Source organism: Schistocerca serialis, chromosome 8, assembly GCF_023864345.2.
Source record: "Schistocerca serialis cubense isolate TAMUIC-IGC-003099 chromosome 8, iqSchSeri2.2, whole genome shotgun sequence".
Taxonomy (NCBI): domain Eukaryota; kingdom Metazoa; phylum Arthropoda; class Insecta; order Orthoptera; family Acrididae; genus Schistocerca; species Schistocerca serialis.
The window spans coordinates 505186798-505208082 of NC_064645.1; the positions used below are offsets into that span (position 1 = coordinate 505186798).

Consider the following 21285-nt stretch of genomic DNA (forward strand, 5'->3'; position numbering starts at 1 on the left):
TGTCACTTTATGTATCTTGATGTAAATGGAATTGGCTACAAATGACAGATTAACCGCAATACAATGGCTATAGTTTGACTTGCACATGACATTATCCATACTATTCGATGTATATGATTGCATAAGTTTGGCAGTCAACAGTTGTGGCAATATTAGTTAGTTAAGCCATCTACCATGGCAAGATTATACCACATCGGATGGGGAAAATTGGTTTTTAATTGTCCTGAGGCCAAAAACAACAAAAAAGCAAGCTGACATTTTTTTTAATTGTCCTTGGGAAAAAGCTGCAGAAAAAGCTAAAGGATATTGGTTTCCAATTGTTGTGAAACTGACGCGAAACATGTTCAATATGCTGTCCACTGTTTTCTGCCACAAGTTGAAATCGAAAAACTGCATGTTCCACAAGAGGTTGGAGTGTCTTGGGGGTTGTGTTCAGAATGCATTGCACAATCCATTCCCCCAGTTCAACTACGTTCATAACTGGAGCACTGAAGACAACATCTTTCAGATAACCCCACGATATGGACAGTCAGGCTGTAGGGAAATGACGGCTGATAATTCTAGCATTTCTGAAAAGCCTCTTCAGCAGCTGTTTCACTAGCTGTGCAATGCGCAGAAGAGCACAATCTTGCATGAAAATGATCCTACCCCAAATCTATGCTGTCGGAGGAGTTGGAACAACGTAGCTGTGCAAAAGACTCTCATAACATTTACCAGTGATGGTATAGGTAATAGGACCACCATGACTCATCTCCTTGAAAAACCCTACAATAAATAATGCCCTCAACCTGCTCCACACACTCACCTTTGCACAGTGAAGTAGTACCAACTTTAATGTGTGTGTATTTTCCATTGTCCATGTTCTATAGTTCTGTGTATTGACATATCCATGGGGATGGAACAAAGCTCTGTTTGTTCACAGAATGTTCCACCACAACTATTCATTGTCCACTTCCATGCAAGTAAGGAATTCCAGAGTGAATGTTTGTCTTGCTGGCAGGTCAGCAGGAAGCAGCTCCTGAACACGTCTGATTTTGTATGAATAGCAATGCAGGACATTTTGTAGGATTTTATGCACCCTGCTCACAGGCACATCCAATGTTTGGGCAATCCCCCATGCAGTTCATGTTTGCACACCATCACTCAACCCCTCCTGCAGTGCTCTGACCATATCTTCAACAGATGTTGAATCAACTGCTTTCCTCCCTCTGCCACATTGTACTTCAAAAGAACATCACTTTTCAAATTTTGTAATCATTTCCTACAGACCCTTAGCAGACATCAAGCCAATGCCTTTTTTCATACCAGTTAGTCTCTGGAACTTCTGCAGGGCTACTGACACACAGTCACCTTTCTTCAAAAAGAGCTTTACTAACAATGCGGAGTCCTTCATGGTGATGGTCAAGTTGGGCATATTGGATTGGAGGAACAGTTGTGTGCCATGTATCTGTTGGTGTGCATATTCTGATGCTTACCGTGCCATGTATTGGTCAATTTTTTTTACCCCCCATGACATTTGCCCACATGTCAATAATGTGTAGTTCAAATTTGATGTCGTTCTCAGTAGTGGTCCTCTTTCTACAGCATTTTGAAACTGGAACTTTATTATGGACTCCTTCTATATAAATGACCTAGTGTTAACCAAACAGCATCATAGCACTATCCAGTTTGAAGATGACACAAGGAGTTTAGTCAGTGGCAATACAACAGAAATGTTACAGACAACACTATTTGAGATGTTAACTAGTGTTGTAAATCGGTTCAGTGAATACAAAATAATAATAAATAAAAGTAAAATGGCAGCACTGAACTTCCCTAATGTCAAGAGAAACAGGGAAGAGAATACAAAAACTCAGATATCAGATACAACAGTATAAGGAAAAGATAGAGTGCTACTCACAGTAGAGGTGAGAAATTGAGTTGCAGACAAGCACAGTGAAAAGACACTTACACATTAACTTTTGGTCAAATCCTTTATCATAAAAGGAAACTCACAAGCAAGCACATCTCACACACATATGACCGCCATCTCCAGCAGCTCTGGTCAGAATGCAACAGTCACATAGAATGGAAGAAGCAATCTAGAGTGGGCAAGGGTAGCGGGACACAGGTGGAGGGGAAGAAGAGTGCTGTCTGGTGAAGCATAGTGTAGGGAGGCTGTGGTGCAGTGAGATGGGGAGGGGGGAGCAGTAGGGGGGGGGGGGGGGAAATGGAAAGGGAGAGGAGCAGGGAAGAGGAGAGACAGGCAAGTGCGTTGGCAGAGGGTGGCACACAAAGAGGGAGGGAGACAGGCAGGAAATGGTGGGACAGAGGGGATAGAAACTGTTGAATGGATGGTATGGAGACAGTAGGTTACTGTAGGTTGAGGCTGGTACAATTTTGGGTGCAGAGAATGTGCTGTGCATTTACAAAACATTCTCCACTCCCCGCACACTCTGCCAGAGTGTGCCCTTCACTCACCCCAACCATACCCTGCTGTCCCTTCCCTTTCCATACCCCCTCCAGACTGCTGCTTCTATTCTATGTGACAGTTGCATTCTGGTGCAAGTTACCGGGGTTGGCATTCATATGTGCGTGAGGCGTGCTTGCTTGTGTGAATGAAGGCAAGTGCCTTTCCTTTTCTGATGAAAGCTTTGGCCAATAGCTAATGTGTAAGTGTGTTTTCGTTACGCCTGTCTGCAACTCAATGTGTCAACTTTACAATCCGTGTTTTCCTTATATTGTTGATATTCCAACATGGAGTCTCCATTGTTAGATATCGTACACAGATATTGCAAGTGTATCTAATACAAAATTTCTGGGACTCTTGCTCCAAAATAACCTTAGATGGTATACTCACATTGATAGTGTATTTAAGGTACTAAGTACTATGGGCTGTTAAATGAGAGTGCTTGGAAACTGTTGTCGTAAGTACTGTCTAATTACTGTTTACTATGCTAACATACAATCTGTTTTGAAATATGGGACCACTTTCTAGGGTAATTTGCCATCCTGCCCAAAACTCTTCAGGATGCAAAAAATAATAATGAGAATAATGGCTAGAAAAATAGGAACAGACCCTGCAGACCACTATTTACAGGGGTATGGTATATTACTCTTTGCTGCATTTGTCTCTTTGAAAGTACAATGTTTAGTAACCCTTTAACTGCTCTGGATGAGTTAGCATGCACGCCTGTGTACCTGTCTGTGTGTGCTCTGAATGTGTTTACGCATGCCACCAGTCCTTCTACCTGGTACTCTGAATGTGTCTACACATTCAGAGTACCAGGTAGAAGGACAGGTGGCGTACATAAATACGTTCAGAGCACAAAGGGACACAGACAAAGGCGCATGTGTTAATACATCCAAGAGCAGTTAAAGGGTTCAGAAATGTTCAATAACAAATTCTAATGTTCTCATCAAAAATAAAAATCTTCATCATCATAACACAAGACAGACATATGACTTTCACATGCTCCAAATAAAAACCAATTTGTGCCAAAAAGTAACTTTACATCATGGTAAAATTATTTACAATAAATTGCAAAAAGAAATTAAAGTAAAAAGTAATCAAAAAATTTAAAGCAGTTTTGAAAGAGTATCTATTATAACATTGCTCCCATAGTCTGAAAGAGTTTCTCCAAAATCTTTGAGAGCCTAAGAAAGTTGATGTTAAGTGTAAGACCGTAAACATTAGTATCAGTTTATTCATATTTTCAATTGTAATTTTCTAGCTAAAGTGGTTTCATTATGACAGAGCTTAAAAAAAACGTATTCAATAATACATAAAAAAACATCATGTGAACAGGAAGATATACCTACATTAACCTGTCAAATATCTTACGTGCTGTACTGTACATGTAAGATTTACTGGACCAAATAAAAAATACAATGCAAATGCAATAAAAGGCAGGATCAGGCCTGTACATAGTCTGTCACATGGTAAATATGTTGTAGGTACTGGTCTTCGTTCTCTGGTTTGATATACTGTACTGAGCACCAATAGTATAGACAACTTTGGTGATCTTATAGTAACAGTGTCTTCAATAAAACTGTGCTAGAACTCAAGTATACCAGAATATATTTGCTGAAGTCAAGTTGCATAGTTTTATGGCTGTTGTGTTGAAGCTTTTTTAGATAATTTTATAGTTTAGGAAACTTAATCTATACCATATTGCGATCTACGGGCTCCTCCACCTATACTACTAACCTGAGTGGGTACCACCAAAAAGTAATCCTAGAAAAATGCATTTGTACTCGTATTAGCAAAGCCAGAGCACTTCAGGTTATTTGCACACTGTATGGCCTTCTGCATATTATTGTGCCCATATTTTGCTACTAGGTAACACAAAAGTAATGAGGGACTTTTCCCTATAGTAGTTGTATAACTTAGTCAACTCATCACAATATTAGTTATTTTAGTATAACCCAAATTGAACTTATGTGCTATAGCATCAACATTTTCAGCTTGCCTGCGGGCTAAATTTTTTCCAGCTATGTGACTACATGCAATCTGTACATGATCCTCAATGGGTTATGTCTGTACATAACTTCACTAAATATATTCTAACATGTTTGAGTTTTAACATAATTTACTGAAGGTACTGTTGCTATAAAACAGCATAAGTTTCCTATACTACTGCCTATATACAAAATGTAACATTATCTAACATTGCTTCAAAACAACAACCATAAAACTTTGCAGCTTAACTGTTACTATAAAACAGCATAAGTTCCCTATACTATTTCCTATATATAAAATGTAATGTTATAAAAAAAAAAACTTCAAAACAAGAGCTGTGAATCTATGCAACTTGAACTTTACCATATATATTCTACTATGCTTGAGTTCTAACACAATTTTATGGAAGGCATTGTTACTATAAAATAGCATAAGTTTCTTATACTACTGCCTATATATAGAATGTAACATTACCTAAATAGTTTCAAAACAACGACTATAAAACTATGCAAGATAACTAATGGTGAACCAGTGCCACCTACTGTGAAAAATGGACACTTGCTGAAGGCATGATGTGCCATGGTGTTCAATATAGTGTGTCAGACTAGAGAAAAAAGAACGTTGCCTCCACTGTATTTACTTCGTGACGGACTATGTATAAGCTTGATCCTGCCATGCATCCACTTGTCTGTGCTACACTGACCTGCAAGGTAATTAATTTACATCATCTTTCATTTCCATATCCATATGGACTGTACCCATTGTAAAGCCAACCCCTACAAATTTTTCCATATTTTAATTTATTTTATTTATTCACAAGTTATCAGCTGTTACACTTTCAACATATGACATCAGCACACACTTTCTCGATTTATTTTACTACAAATGACAAGAACTGTCTACTTTTGCCGATGCCCTAATTGGGGCACCTAAAATCCACTTACCAATGGTGTACTGGTAAATAAAAAAAAATACATTTGTAATCTTTCCATCTGCAAGTCAGGACCAAGCCTTTCTGATACAGTTGTAATTAATATCTGAATATGCCTTGTATGAGGTGAAATGCATGTCATGAATAAGTAAAGCAATAAAATCAATTCTGCAACTGAAACTGTTGTTTTCACAACATTCTGCATATTGGTTACTGTACGGACATGCCATGAAGTGGGAGTCCTTTTACCATTGTTATTTGCTCTTTTAAATGACATCCCATCAAGGAACATAATAATCAGGAAATTCATTAGCCAGTCAAGAAGTGAAAAAAATGAACAGCAGAATTTAAGATGGTAGACCAAAATTTCGTACACAGAAAAATCAAATTCCTAGAACTGAACTGCCGCATACAATGGACCAGTAATGTGACTTTTTCCTATGGCATAGTACTGTGCTTCATCAGCAAAATAACATGTTGTATAACAAATCCAAATAAAATAGGTGATAAGACACCAGTATAAACAAAGCTGCTTTAGTACAAAAGAACATTTGCTCAGTACTATCCCTGTTCAATTGCTGTTAATAGACAATTAAAGGCACATCTCTAATAATTCTGTTGTTCTACCACATCTAGCTTAGTGGCACAGTGGGTACAGGCCAGACTACAAATTCAAAAGTTTGTGGTTTGACCCCCAGTTGGTTCTAGCATTTTTTCTATCATTTATCATTTCTTTCATTTTGGTTAGTGATTTGTTAACATGAGACTGCTTTAAACCATAGGGCTCCTGTAACCATCTGTCAAGTCAGGGTAAAAATAAGAGGAAGCAACAGGATGTATCACCTCCAATCCAACCATAACTAGTAAATCACTGCATTGGTCAGATCAACCTTCGGGTTGAGGGCAGCCTGTTTTTGTGTTATTGTTGGATAGTAGAGATCCAAATAATTTAAAAATAGAAAGCAAACTTCTTGCAATTACTGCAGGAATAATACAAGCAGATAGAAACATTCAGTTTGGTGAGATGGAATATCCGTCACTGTTGTAAAGGTTGCATATTGTACTATTTTTCATCCTGCAACTGTAGTTATTAACCACTCATTTGAACAGGGATGTTTTCCATATATCCTGAAATATGCTGAGATAAAGCCGCTGTTCGAAAAGTATTAATCAGAATGTTTGGGGAATTACCTGTCTCATTCCTCCCAGTGTTGGTTCTTTAAAATCATTGAAAAACTTGTGGCCAAACAAATGGGAAACTTCCTGGCTAGAAGTAATTTTATTAGTGAAAAGCAGTTTGGTTTACAGAAAGGGAAAAGTTCTAGAAATGCCGTAAGTGGATTCACTGAAAAAATAAGCTTCTCATTAGATAAAGACTGAAGATCACAGTAATTTTATCATGCATTACTTCTTTGCAAGCTAATTACTTCTTTACCAACTAATCAATCTTTATTTCCTTTCTGTCAAATATGACTTGCACCACTGGAACACTATGTCACTGATCAGGAAATAGAGATTGATTGTAACAGCAAGTGCAAGCAATCACTCCACAGACTAGAAGACAATTTGCCAAGGGGACCCACAACATTTGATAATGGGTCTGTATCTGTTTCTGTTGTGTACAAATGATGTGCCATTAAATGTTGAAGTTCATTCAGTCTTATTCATGAATGACACCTGGGTACAAATTGAAAATTATGTCCTAGAAAAAATCTTAGATAGTGTACAAAATACTGTGGAATCCTGTTTTCATCATTCATCAGACTGAATTTTATCAAAGACCCAGATGATGCAGTTTAGAGCTAAATCACCAGACATGCTCAGAATCGAAATAACTCACAATGATCAGGAAAGGCAGATCTAAGTTACATAAAATTTTTAGGCCTAAATCTAGACAAAAATTAAACTTGAAGTCACATGTAGACTTTGTAGCAAACAAATTGAATAGCCTAGCTTCTGCAATTAGCATTTTATCTGGTGTTACTCAGAAAATCACAAGAAAAGTATTGTACCACAGTTACTTCAAATCAGTTATTAGGTATAAGTTGATCTTCTGGGGAACTTCAACCAACACCAGACTTAAGGGGGGACGTACACGAAACTGCAGTAATTTTAAAAGTATTTTATAAAACTCTAATTTTTTAAGATAATCAATCCAAATTTGGTACAGTTATTAAGAAATGTTATGCGCATATGAACCTAAATTTTCATTTTTATTGACCTTTTACATCTTTAATTATTAACAATTAATTTTTTTTCAACAATGTAATTACAAATGTTCCTTTTTTGAGAAAACTGTGAGAGCAATGTTAATGAATTTTTGTACACACTTTCATACCAAATAATTACAAAACTCTGTGGAGCAGAATTTTTATATCTTCTTTTGTTCAGTTTTTACGGGTCTCCCAATTTCCCTGAAAAATAATATATCAAATTTAAGGAATATTTTCTACCATAAATACCTTACTATTTTATTAAATGAAAATTCCTTCCACAGAATTTTTCACTATAGTACTGACTAGTCATATACCAAATTTCACTTCTCTACCTTTTGTGGTTTTTGAGAAAAAGGTACATAAAGTTATAAAAATGTAAGTTACGGGAAAACTGAATCAATGATTTGATAGTGTTTGTATTAGGTCTTACCGTCTCTGTGTGAACTAGTGCAAGCCATATGCATACTCCTCTTCATCTGCAAGCAGTCTCTTCTTTGCTTGTCTTCTTTGGTTAACCTGCTGTTCAATTTTATTGGCTGTAATATCAGCCGCAGCAACTCTTTTGTCATCGATGTCCTTCAATATTGAATAGGTGAAAGCTCCTGGATGAAATCCTAGCCTCTGTAGAGTTTTTATTCTTCCAAGATTACCATTGTTAAAAACTAAACAAGCATCATATGCAGCAATTTCAACAATAATTGTTGAAACAAATGTTGTTTTTGGGCAACGTTTCCAAATCAGTGAGTTGTAACTTTCATTAGGGTTTTGTGTCTTTCCATGCACACACTTTCGTAGGAGGTCTGGCTCTGCTAAACACCTAAATGTTGGTTTTATAGCACTTAAAACAGCCACAGGTAAACTGTGCTTGTGTGAATAGTTCATGCCATCACGCTCAGCCTGCTTGAATTTGCACCACGATATGTCACACAAATTATGTACAGGTTTGTCATCTGTGGATAGTTTATGAAAATAAATAGACCACACAGCCTTCTGCATGTTATTCAAATTTCCACTGTTGTCCCTTATTGCCTTGCCATAGTACACTTGTAAAGAATGAATTTCTTTGTCTGTGAGTCTGTTGGGACCACCTAAAAGTTTTCCATCCTCAAGTTTCCTGCCCTTCAATTCACGTTTCAATTTTAAAAGTCTGCCTCCCATTCGTTTTTGCACATGTCCAACACATTCCAACTTTTCTATAGCACAATGGGGACCATAAGGTTCACTTTCCAAAACAGTTTTGAAGGAGCTGGAGTCACCATCACCAAGGTATTTTGTGTATCTAACACCGTACTTTTCCACACTTCGATGGAACATAAGTTTCATAGCTGCAGGTTCCATTCCACCACTAGAACCAGAATAATTTCTACAGCACACTTTCTTGTGTTCAACCTGCCACTTATTTTCTTCCACTTCACCAGCTCTCTTTCCGAGTACACAGCTATAGCAATATTTGCTCATTACCTGAACGTCAAGAATTTTTCCAGTATCAACACTAATGACAGATGATACTCCATACAGTGATGTATGTCCACGCTTCATCCACGTTCCATCACATGACACACACAAATCGGTGTCTGGCGTGTTATCTGCTTCTGTCTTTAGTTCACTATTCATCTTCACAGCTTCCTTTGCAGAGGACTTCAAGTTTTCTTCCACTTCCTCTTGAAGAGCACTTAGCAGTGTTTTATTTCCAGTGGTGTACCTAGCACTTGGTTGTGGCATGTTCATGATCCCACAAAACAGTCTGGTACCTTCCCTGCCTATGCCCAAACATCTCATGCCATATATTAAACGCATATTTGCTTCATATATCCGGTTACTTGATGCCGAAGTTCTAAAAGCAGTGTCTGAATGACAGCTTTCACAAGTAAGATGCAACATACACACTATTCCAATTCTGTTTTCTTCGTCATATAATCTCAAACTTTTTGCACCACAGTCAGCACATACACAAGCAGATGATATAATATCAGATAGTATTTTCAAATCAATAAGCCTAAAACCACTAGTAGCTTGAGTGTCTGAGCCACAATCATCAAGTGATTGACAGCTGTCAATTTTCCTTCTCGAAGCACTCGCTTTCTTGGTTGAAGTATCGTTTCCATTTGTTATTATGGGGCTGGTTTTCAAGTTGTCTTTACTACATCGAGAAGCTTGACACTTTCTAACCTTTTTAAACACCTTACTAGAACGCGGCATGCTGCAAAATATAATAACAAGTCTACTTACAACTTTCGTAAAAATGTATTCCAAACAAACACTCGTAAACAAACGCTATAAATCAAAGAATATAAAACCAGCGGCAGAGATATTATTCCACAGCCTTCTTGATGTAGTACACAAACGTTCCCTGCATTGTGACTGCACAAAACTGGAAAAAAACGCAGTATAAATAGATATACGAGAGGATGAAGACCAAGATGGGGGGGCGTCGCCCTGTGCAAGCTATTACAAATTATTATTTTTTTCCCCCTTAGAAGCGGAATTGGAACGTAATATTTGGTAATTGAAATTTCAATACCATGTAGTAAATGAAGAGCCAATAAAATTTTTTTCACAAATTTGGTCATTTTCATGTACGTCCCCCCTTAAAATATTTCAAAAGAAAATCATCAGTAACATGTGCATAGCCCAACAGAGAGATTCATGCTGCCCACTATTTAAAAATATTAACAATTCATTCTCTACCAATTTATGAAATTTATGTAATAGGAAAGGAAAATTTATGGGATTTTGCTTTTTCTTTACAATGACCACTACACATTTGAAAATTATAATTCAAGCACCTATTTAATTTTTTGTATAAAAAAGGCACTTACTTTTCTTTTTCAACCTGATGTGCCTCCTGTATAACAACTCAGATTATTTGAATGTTGTACATTTCAATACAAGTAAACTAATTTACATTTACATGCAACTGAAATAGATACACTGAAATGAAATGATTGGATGATGATGGACTCAAGAAATCAATCAAGATGCAACAGCTTGAAGTGATATCAATGAAAACTTTTAAGAAATACTGAATCTGCAATGTAAAGCCAATATCATAACTAATGAAATTTGTGGCAGAGCAGGATGTTTGAATCCTGGTGAATTTTAATTCAATACATATATCTCTATGGTAGGGTAAGCCATGGACCTCCACCAAAGCCACTCCCCAGTAATGCTATAGCCACATACTTGAGGAAGAACATCCAGTTGTGGTGTTTGGAAATATGATGTCAGTTTGAATAGTTTCCAACCTAACAAAGAAATAAGGCACTTTTCTTTGAATTTACTTTTATTTTTCAGCATAATCTCTTGGTAAGTCTGTAACTTTTCCCACTGATTCTCCCATCTCCTTAACCCATCAAAATAATAATTAGTCTCTTTCTTTGCAAAATAGTTGTTTATGAAGGTGATGGCCTCTTTATTCAACAAAAATTTCTGTCCTCAGAGCTCAACCTTTAGCCAAGAGATCAGTAAGTAAGGGGGGTGGTCAATCAGTTGAAACTGCAATTCATGGAATTTCACCATGGCAATCATTGGCATGTGAGACAGCACAGAGATAGTGATAGTGGCACTCAGCATGCAGAAAGCTTTCCGATCTGTAAATTTTCAATCAATATGTGACAGAAATGTTCTTTAGATGTGCTCATAGTCTCTGCTATCTCTCTCACCTTAATTAAATGGTTTTCCAGCACCATTTGGTGAACTTGAGCCATGTTATTATCACTGGTTGCAGGTTTTGGCCATCCCAAATGGTTATTGTCACCCAAGCTGTTACAGCCATGTTTAAATTTAGCTGTCTAAAATTTCATGGTGGTAAATCGTGGTGCAGAGTCCCAACACACAGCATCCAACTTGTGTTTAATTTGTGTAGGCATATTGCCTTTCAAAAACAAAGATTTGATGACAGCTCGATACTCAGTTTTATCCATTTTCACAAAAAAATCTCACACTGGCTCACTAGAACAACTGTTAAACAACAAGTGCATACCCAAAATGACTGAAATTTTGGTGAGTGCCTTACTACACATTTGCAAACAAATTCCCCAAATTTTGTTGAGAAGTTTTGCTATCTTCATGTTGAGGTCAAAAGCTTTTCAGACTACTCTTGTAATAGGAAGAAATGTAAGTGACGAAGAAAGTTTGAGTGGAGACGTGCTCGGATAGCCTAATTGTTAAGGTGACTGCTTATGAAAAACAGGAAATTTGGGTTAGGGTCCTCGTCTGGCACAAATTTTCATTAGTCACAACATGCTGCAGAATTCTTGAGCATATTCTAAGTTGGAATATAATAGATTTCTATGACACAAAAAAGTTTTTGACCACAAACCAATACAGATTTGAAAAACATCACTCGTGCAAAACGCATCTTGTCTCTTCTCTCACGACATCCTGTGAACTGTGGACATAGGGCAACAGGTAGATTTCACGTTCCTAGATTTCTGGAAAATATTTGACACTGTACCCCAGGGCAAACTAGTATGAAGGTCCTACCATAAGGAATAGGCTCCCAAATACCGGGTGATCAAAAAGTCAGTATAAATTTGAAAACTTAATAAACCACGGAATAATGTAGATAGAGAAGTAAAAATTGACACACATGCTTGGAATGACATGGGGTTTTATTAGAACCAAAAAAAAAAACACCCCATATTGCCAGACGTGTGAAAGATCTCTTGCGCGCGTCGTTTGGTGATGATTGTGTGCCCAGCCGCCACTTTTGTCATGCTTGGCCTCCCAGGCCCCCAGACATCAGTCCATGCGATTATTGGCTTTGGGGTTACCTGAAGTCGCACGTATATCATGATCAACCAACATCTCCAGGGATGCTGAAAGACAACATCTGACACCAATGCCTCACCATTACTCCGGAAATGCTTTACAGTGCTACGAAACTTCCTGGCAGATTAAAACTGTGTGCCCGACCAAGACTCGAACTCGGGACCTTTGCCTTTCGCAGGCAAGTGCTCTACCAACTGAGCTACCAAAGCACGACTCACGCCCGGTACTCACAGCTTTACTTCTGCCAGTATCTCGTCTCCTACCTTCCAAACTTTACAGAAGCTCTCCTGCGAACCTTGCAGAACTAGCACTCCTGAAAGAAACGATATAGTGGAGACATGGCTTAGCCACAGCCTGGGGGATGTTTCCAGAATGAGATTTTCACTCTGCAGCGTAAAGCTGTGAGTACCGGGCGTGAGTCATGCTTCGGTAGCTCAGTTGGTAGAGCACTTGCCCGCGCAAGGCAAAGGTCCCGAGTTCGAGTCTCAGTCGGGCACACAGTTTTAATCTGCCAGGAAGTTTCATATCAGCACACACTCCGCTGCAGAGTGAAAATCTCATTCCTTTACAGTGCTGTTCACAACATTATTCCTCGACTACAGCTATTGTTGAGGAATGATGGTGGACATATTGAGCATTTCCTGTAAAGAACATCATCTTTGCTTTGTCTTACTTTGTTATGCTAATTATTGCTATTTTGATCAGATGAAGCGCTATCTGTCAGACATTTTTTGAACGTTTGTATTTTTTTTTTTTTTTTTTGTTTTTTTTTTGTTTTAATAAAACCCCATGTCATTCAAAGCATGTGTGTCAATCTATGCCTTTCTATCTACATTATTACGTGATTTATTCAGTTTTCAAATTTATACTGACTTTTTGATCACCTGGTATATGAATGGCTCAAGGACTTTTTAAATGATAGAACCCAATATGTTGTCTTGGATGGCAAGTGTTCATCAGAGACAACTGTATAGGGAAATGTGATAGGACCACTCTTGCTTTCTATATGAATAATCTGATAGATAGGGTGAGCAGCAATCTGTGACTGTTTGCTGATGATTCTATAGTATACAGGAAAGTGTCACAGTTGAATGACTGTTGTAGGATACAGAATGAGGTACAAATTATTTGTATTTGGTGTGATGAATGGAACCTTGCTCTAAATGTAAAAATAAATAAATAAATAAAAAAGAAAAGCACTCCATAGTATTTTAATATGTAATCGTGGTTAGCTGTTTGATGAAATCATGTCGATTAAATGTCTAGGCATAACACTGAATAGTGTTATGAAATGGAATGAGCAGGTAAGGTTGTAATAGGGAAGACTAATCATCAACTTTGGCTTATTGGGCGAATTTTAGGGAAGTGTAGCTCAACTATAAAGGAGACCACATATAAAACACTAGTGCAACCCATTCCTGAGTACCGCTAGAGTGTTTGAGGTCCTCACCAAGATAAATTAAAGGAAAACATTGAAGCAATTTGGAGGCATGCTGCTAGATTTGTTACCAGTAGGTTTGATCTATAAGTGAATATTATGAAGATGCTTCATGAATTCCAATGGGAATACCAGGAAATACAATGTTCTTTCCATGAAAACTGGCTACAGAATGGTTCTACTGCTGTGAAAGAGCATTTCGTGTAAGGACTGCAAAAACAAGATGAGAAATTGAGGCCCATATAGAGGCATATAGGCAACCATTTTTCCCTCACTCCATTCACTGGTGGAACTGGAACGTTAGCTTCCGCACTGTGTATTGACTTGCAGAGTATATATGTAGTTGTATATACAAATCGTTTGGCAGAGTTTCTCGTCAGTACTTTCCTTCAGGGCAAGGTGTGTAGTACAGCTGATAGAAACATATGAAAGTGATACACAACCTAGCCTTTACAACAGGAGTGTAGGGGTGTTCAACTTGTTAGCTACCTGGGCCGCAATGGAAGAAGATGAGTTTTTTGGCCACTTATAATATACTTAACACTAACCACTGAGGGGCAGGGAGGTGGGGGAGATGGATCAGTGAGAGAATAGCATCATGTGGTAGAAGTTTTAGTTTCAGGCTAAAAATATTCGATTTATCAATTTTATTTTATTTTTTTTACTGATTGTGATAAATGCACACTTCTTGGGTTGCATTGATACTTGCTTTGGGACACATGCAGCCTATTGGCCATGGATTAGACACCCAGACACCCCCTTGGGACGAGATAGGCCTTCTGAAGGCATTTCTGAGACAGTAATTCCATCTCATGGCATTGGTTTTCTTGATTGAATTTTCCACTGATACAATTAGTTACAACATATTCCGATGAAACATTATGTAGAGAACATGTCTGTTACATTATGAGAAATCTCTGTCCATGCTGAAACTGGAACTCATAGCACATTTGGTAATGAATCTGTTTCAAACTCTCTGATTGTATTATATACAGTGGGTGAGATCTTTCTGTAAGTCTACATGATAATCAACATTAATGATATGAATATAATAGAGGGAAACATTCCATGTGGGAAAAATATATCTAAAAACAAAGATGATGTGACTTACCAAACGAAAGTGCTGGCAGGTCGATAGACACACTCTTTCTTGACGAAGCAACCGTTTGTTGCGAAAGCTTGAATTTTGTGTGTATGTTTGTGTTTGTTTGTGTGTCTATTGACCTGCCAACACTGATAATTAACATTGCTAGAAACATTTTATACTGATTAGAAAAAGTGCTTTGAATTATGAATGAGGCTATCTTCATAATTTCATCCTTATGAGGACAACAACACTAAGAACACAACTTTACTGATATTGTTACTAGCAATGTATACACATAAGTCAGTACAGAACTATTTGCTACCATTTTTGTGAATGTTTAATTGAAAGATATTAAATAATGTGAGTACCCTTGTCTGAAATATGTATACAATTGCTCAAAGAATATTATTTAAGTTTTTAAACTTTTCAGAACTTGGGATGTGGATGGGTGTAGAATATCAAACCAACAATCTGTACATAGAATAATACCACTTTACTGAAAACAATGTGTGTGTGACATGTGCATATGAATTGAGCACAGTGCTTACTAAATAGTAAGACAGAGTCCAAAAAAGTCACTCTTGCTGATCAGTGATGTTGTTGTTGTGGTCAAGAGCTACAACAGTAGCCTGGCAGTGTGGAACATGGGGGAGGAAATGATGGAGCGCCATCAAGGTCAACAATGCAGTGTGGCAGTCGGTTGGCACTAGGTACAGTGTATGGCAAGTTTGGCTGACCAGCTGTGCTATGGCTGGCCCAGAAGGGGGGGGAACAGATGATCCATTTCTTGCAGGCGTGACTCTCTTCTGGCCAACCACATTGTGGCTGGGGTAGGAACCAGGCATGACTGGACCATTTCTCGTAGTGATGTGGCACAGATGCATGTGACTATTCATGCCATGGCTAGCACTTTCATGTCACATGACTGGGCCATCTCTCAAAGTCACAGTGGGCATTGTACAAATGCTGGACAGGCAGTATATCTGTGGCTGATGTGGGAAATGTTTGATGTGTCCACACAGGATGCCCATAGTGAGGGGAGAGGGAGGTAGGTTGTCAGCATGTGGATGCCATGCATACCAAAGAGACTCTGATCTGATCAAAGTACATTGAAAGGGTATGCAATTCATGTGCGTAGCTGATTTACATTGAAGCACCAAAGAAACCGGTATATGCACACATATTCAAATACAGAGATATGTAAACCGGTAGAATATGGCACTGTGATTGGGAATGCTTATATAAGACAACAAGTGTCTGATGCAGTTATTAGATCAGTTACTGCTGCTACAATGGTAGCTTATGAAGATTTAAGTGAGTTTAAATGTGGTTATAGTTGGCGCACGACCGACGTTACACAGCATCTCCGAGGCAGCGATGACATGGTGTACATGAATATCAGGAATTTGGTAAAACATCAAATCTCCGACATCGCTGCAGCTGGAAAAAGATCCTACAAGAATGGGATCAATGATGACTGAAGAGAATCATTCAACATGACGGAAGTGGAACCCTTCTGAAAATTGCTGCAGATTTCAATGATGGGCCATCAATAAGAGTCAGTGTGCAAACTATTCAATGAAACATCATCGATATGGGCTTTCAGAGCCAAAGGCCCACTCGTGTACTCTTAATGACTGCACGACACAAAACTTTACACCTCACCTGGGCCAGTCAACACTGACATTAGATTGCTGATGACTGGAAACGTGCTGCCTGGTCAGACAAGTCTCATTTCAATTTGTATCAACTGGATGGCCATTTAAAGGTATGGAGACAACCTCACGAATCCATGGACCCTGCATGCCAGCAGGGGACTGTTCATACTGGTGGAGGCTCTATAATGGTGTGGGGCATGTGCAGTTTGAGCGATATGGGATCCCTGATATGTCTAGATACAACTTTGACAGGTGACACATACATAAGCATCCTGTCTGATCACCTGCATCCATTCGTGTCCATTGTGCATTCTGACAAACTTGGGCAATTCCAGCAGGAAAATGTGACACCCCAAATGTCCAGAATTGCTACAGAGTGGCTCCAGGGATACTCTTCTGAGTTTAAACACTTCCACTGGCCACCGAACTCCCCAGTCATGAACATTATTGAGCATATCTGGGATGCCTTGCAATGTGCTGTTCAGAAGAGATCTCCACCGCCTCATACTCTTACAGATTCATGAAGAGCTTTGCAGGATTCATGGTGTCAGTTCCCTCCAGCACTACTTCAGACTAGTTGAGTCCATGCCTTGTTGTGCTGCAGTACTTCTGCGTGCTTGCAGGGGCCCTACTTAATATTAGACAGGTGTACCAATTTCTTTGGCTCTTCAGTGTATTTAGCCATTGCGAACTTCAATAAGTGTGGCCTGTGCAATGACTGTGATGGTCTGGAGGCCAAGAAGAGGCAGGGATGCTGGGTACCAATCTGTTTTGGGCCATGGTTGAAGTTGGGGTAGATGGAGTTATAATCATAGAGTCTGGCATTGTTGTGAGTTATTGTCCTAGAGCCTGGCATTGTTGGGTTGAATTCATGTCAGTAAGAGGCACTGAAGTTGTTGGTGACAGTTGGAGGTGAATAGTGCAACTGACAGTGGTCATGTTGGCATTGTGCTGTGTTTGATTCCTCCGATGTGCCCAGATGTGGTGTTGTAGAGAATCATAAGCTTGTGGTAAATGTGCAGTAATTGAATGTGAACCAGTTGAATGTAATCAGTGGAGTTGGTGTTGTCATCTGAAAAATGGCAGCAGACAGTGATCAAATTGCATTCTGGGGAGTCATGAGGAAGAGATATGGCAACAAAGTGCTGTCCAACAGGAGGGGCCCGCTTAAAGAGGAGAGGTGAGGAAAAACGTGTTGTACTGTCGTGTGTGTTTTGTTGCATGTTGGGGATCGGTGACAGCACAGATGCTGTGTGGAGAGGGGAATAGGCATGGTCGGACACCGGGTAGACATGGCTGGTGAGGAGGACTGGGGCCACACATCCACTGCCACACTTGCCATCATGACTGTTGTGTGTTGAGACCATGAGCTGCTTGCAAGCCATGGTAATGGCAGCGGATGTGTCGTTATCACATTACACTAGCAACATGATCTTCATATGGAGTGTATCTGATGATGCATGATGCGGTGCTGCTGCAAGTAAAGTTCCACTCACCTTGTGGTGAATCTCTTCCCACATGCATGTCTCCTTGAAGTTACTGAAATGCAATTCTCAGCTGGAAAAAGCTATAGGAAAAACAGCAATACATCTCTTAACAACAAGTTACACTAAAAATCATTTTTCTAGTGGAAGGTTAATGATAGTTAAGTGAAAGGATTTATGTCTGTAAAATTTCACTCTATTATGGTAAGCTTGCATACACCAGTTATTATCAAGCCTTAGTCTAAGCTGCACAAAGTCTGTAAAGTCCACACGCACGCATCATTCATCACCTTGGCCAGTTTATGGTGATTATTAGTTATCCTTCACAGAAAGTTTACAAACAGATTGTTTCTTTTAGAATAGTTCACTCAAATGTTGCTAAAATCAGTCTCACATTTAAAAAAAAAATGTTAATGTGTGTGAGTAAGCAACACACCATGTGGAATTCGGTTATTTAAAATATCACCAAAAGTTCTGAATTTCACATCGTGCATTATATTGAACTCTCTACCATGCTTTACAGCACTCCTCAAACATTTTGGTACTGAAATATCACAATATTAATAGTTTTCATTGGAGCACTTATCAATAGGTACTATCATTACAAGATCCAAGCCCTGATTCTAATCATATCTTTACACAAAAGAAATTTCTATATGTGTGAATATGCTAATTTCTGATTGGCAGAAAAATATCACAGCCAATCAGAAAGCAGCAACAAACCTGCTTAATCCTGTGCTTGTCTACAGAACCAATCAAAATTTGTTGCTGAATCAGAACAGTAAATTAACACACATAATTTTGAAACATCACAAACATAAAATTAACCCCCTCTTAAGAAAACTACTTCACTAAAAAAAAATGATCTCATTTCCTCAGTACCATAAACTGACAAAATAGTTCCTAATAATTGCCCCAGTATGAACTACTAACACATGTCATTCTTGAACATTCCTCATGAGACCAAGTACTTAATTGTATAGTACAAAAACTTAACATAAAACATCAGTTCACATTCACCCATTCATTCACTCTCATAAAGAAGCTGAGTTACAATAGTAATTAATAAAGAATTATAAAATTAAACAAACAGGACTGCAAATAAAAGTGACAGTATTTTTACTGCAGCTCAAACAGTGTCCATCAGCTAGTGACCTCTATCAGATCGCATAGAAACTACATACACTCTGGCATCTGATGCCATCTATCCTGCAAGTGATTCATACTACACGCCTGTTCACTGCTGTTATGTCCAATCTCAATAGGCATGATGTAAGGTGATACACCTCAATGGCAGTTGGTGTAGTGTTGGTGATCACCAAGAACTCATCAGCTGAGAAGGCAAACTGCTTGAGTGTGTTGACAGATGTATGATTTTCTTCCTGCTGTTTGTCTGGAACAGTTGACGTACCAGGCAGGAGTGAAGGCACCAGAGCATGGGGCGCTGTGTCCCGTGTTGAAGTACAGTAGCGTGGCTTGCTGTATGAACAAGAAGAGCTGAAACTGGCATAAGAAGACCTTTGTTAGGTCTGATTTTATGATGTCCTTATGAGACAATGTCCATGTGAGGTGGGAAGACAATGACACTTGCAGTGTCCAGGTCATGGAACCATGAACTGTGACTGATGAGCTGGCAACTTCTTGTGATTGCAGTGCCACAGGTCCAACCATTGTCGATGAGCTGCCAAGCAATAGCGTGTTGATGTCAGAGCTGATGTCTGCTGGAAAATGGTTCATTGGAAGTTGCGTGGGCAGGAGTGGCAGCCTCACAGAACACTTGGCAGAATTCAAGTCGGTGGAAAGATCACATTCATGAGAGCAATCAGAGATGTGAAATCCAGTAGCAGTCATTGTCAGTGGAGTGAGAGAAGATTCACTGCTGTGCAGAACACTGAGGTGACTAGGATAGTCTTTTGAATAGATAAACTTGGTGCGAGTGTTATTGAGTAATCACAGGTCAGGTGATTGTCGTACACAGACATGTCAGCACACAGGTCGTCGTCTTACAGCATGAAGTCACTTGTTTTGATGGGTTACAGATCACTGTGCACTGTGGCAGGGACGTACATTGTATGATGCCAATAGAAGTGGCTCTACCCAGGTGCAGCAGAGTCAGTTGCATGTGGTGGCTGCTCGGGCATGGGATAGTTGATGATGTTCTGCGCAGGCGAGAGCATGGCATGCTTGGTGGTGCACTGCCCAGGCCCAGGCACAACGTGGATAGGGGTGTTCTGTGCTGGTGTGGGTACAGAATGAGTCATGATGAGGTGGGGGTTTGTTGAGTGTGAAGTTCGTCAATCCAGCTGGATGCAGTGACATCAGACTCAGAAGTGATCGGGTGAAGTCAGTCGGGTTTGGCTGCTGCATTGAAGGTAGAGGCTGTTGCTGTGGCATACGGCTTGAGCATTGTTGTCAACAATGTGAATACCATGTTGGTGGTTCATGGAATATTCTTGATGTGAAAATTCATTTACTACACTGCTAGTTAGAACTAAATTGTCTGCAATAGTAGGCCAGGATTCAGGTTGGTCTTGATGAACCTGGGAATATTCTGCATGGTGGTTTTCAAAAACCAGGAAACTGATGGGAGCAAAGGTGGACTGAATGAATTTGCACATGCTGTCACATATATGCTGTCTGTGGCAAACAAATGTGAATCCTTGTATCTGGAATGTTGCTGTCTGGTCATTTTGCAGGATTTCTGCACATATGGAATGGCAATGAGGTTCCACAGTAGATTGTTTGTTGTTGTCTGTTGTTCAGGACTACCACTGTAAGTTAAACCACAGAAATGGAGCACTTCACTTGCACAACTGATGTCTAAAGATGGTGGAAGAGTCAGTTGAGAAGCACTGCATTTTCCAGTATGGAAACCACCAGCATGGCATATAAATTTTGGTGTCAGCAGTTATGTGTGGGTCTCATTGTTGTAACTGTATCAGTGTAAATTTTGCTTCATATGAGTTAGTTGTGAATCGTTGGAGTCACTACTAGCATTGGAACCTGGGATGCAGAGGGTGTAGATCTCTCTTCTTTTCAATTCCTGTATTTTTAAATGCAGATGCACAATAAAATGTTTTAATTGGGTTCCACGATATATGAAAAGACATATTGCTACTTACTGTAAAGAAGGCACCTTAAGTTGCAGACAGGTACAATTAAAAGACACTTACATAAAGCTTTTGGCCACAGCCTACATCAGCAAAAGAGAAACACATATCATTTATACACACAAGTAAGCACATGACCACTATCTC

At 39.1% G+C, this 21285-nt stretch overlaps 1 protein-coding gene across 1 annotated transcript in view; it reads left to right on the forward strand.

Moving 5' to 3' along the window:
- LOC126416101 (cadherin-3-like) overlaps positions 1-21285 on the forward strand; it is a 41986-nt gene that overhangs the window by 19822 nt on the left and 879 nt on the right. The gene's annotated exons all lie outside the window — the stretch shown is intronic.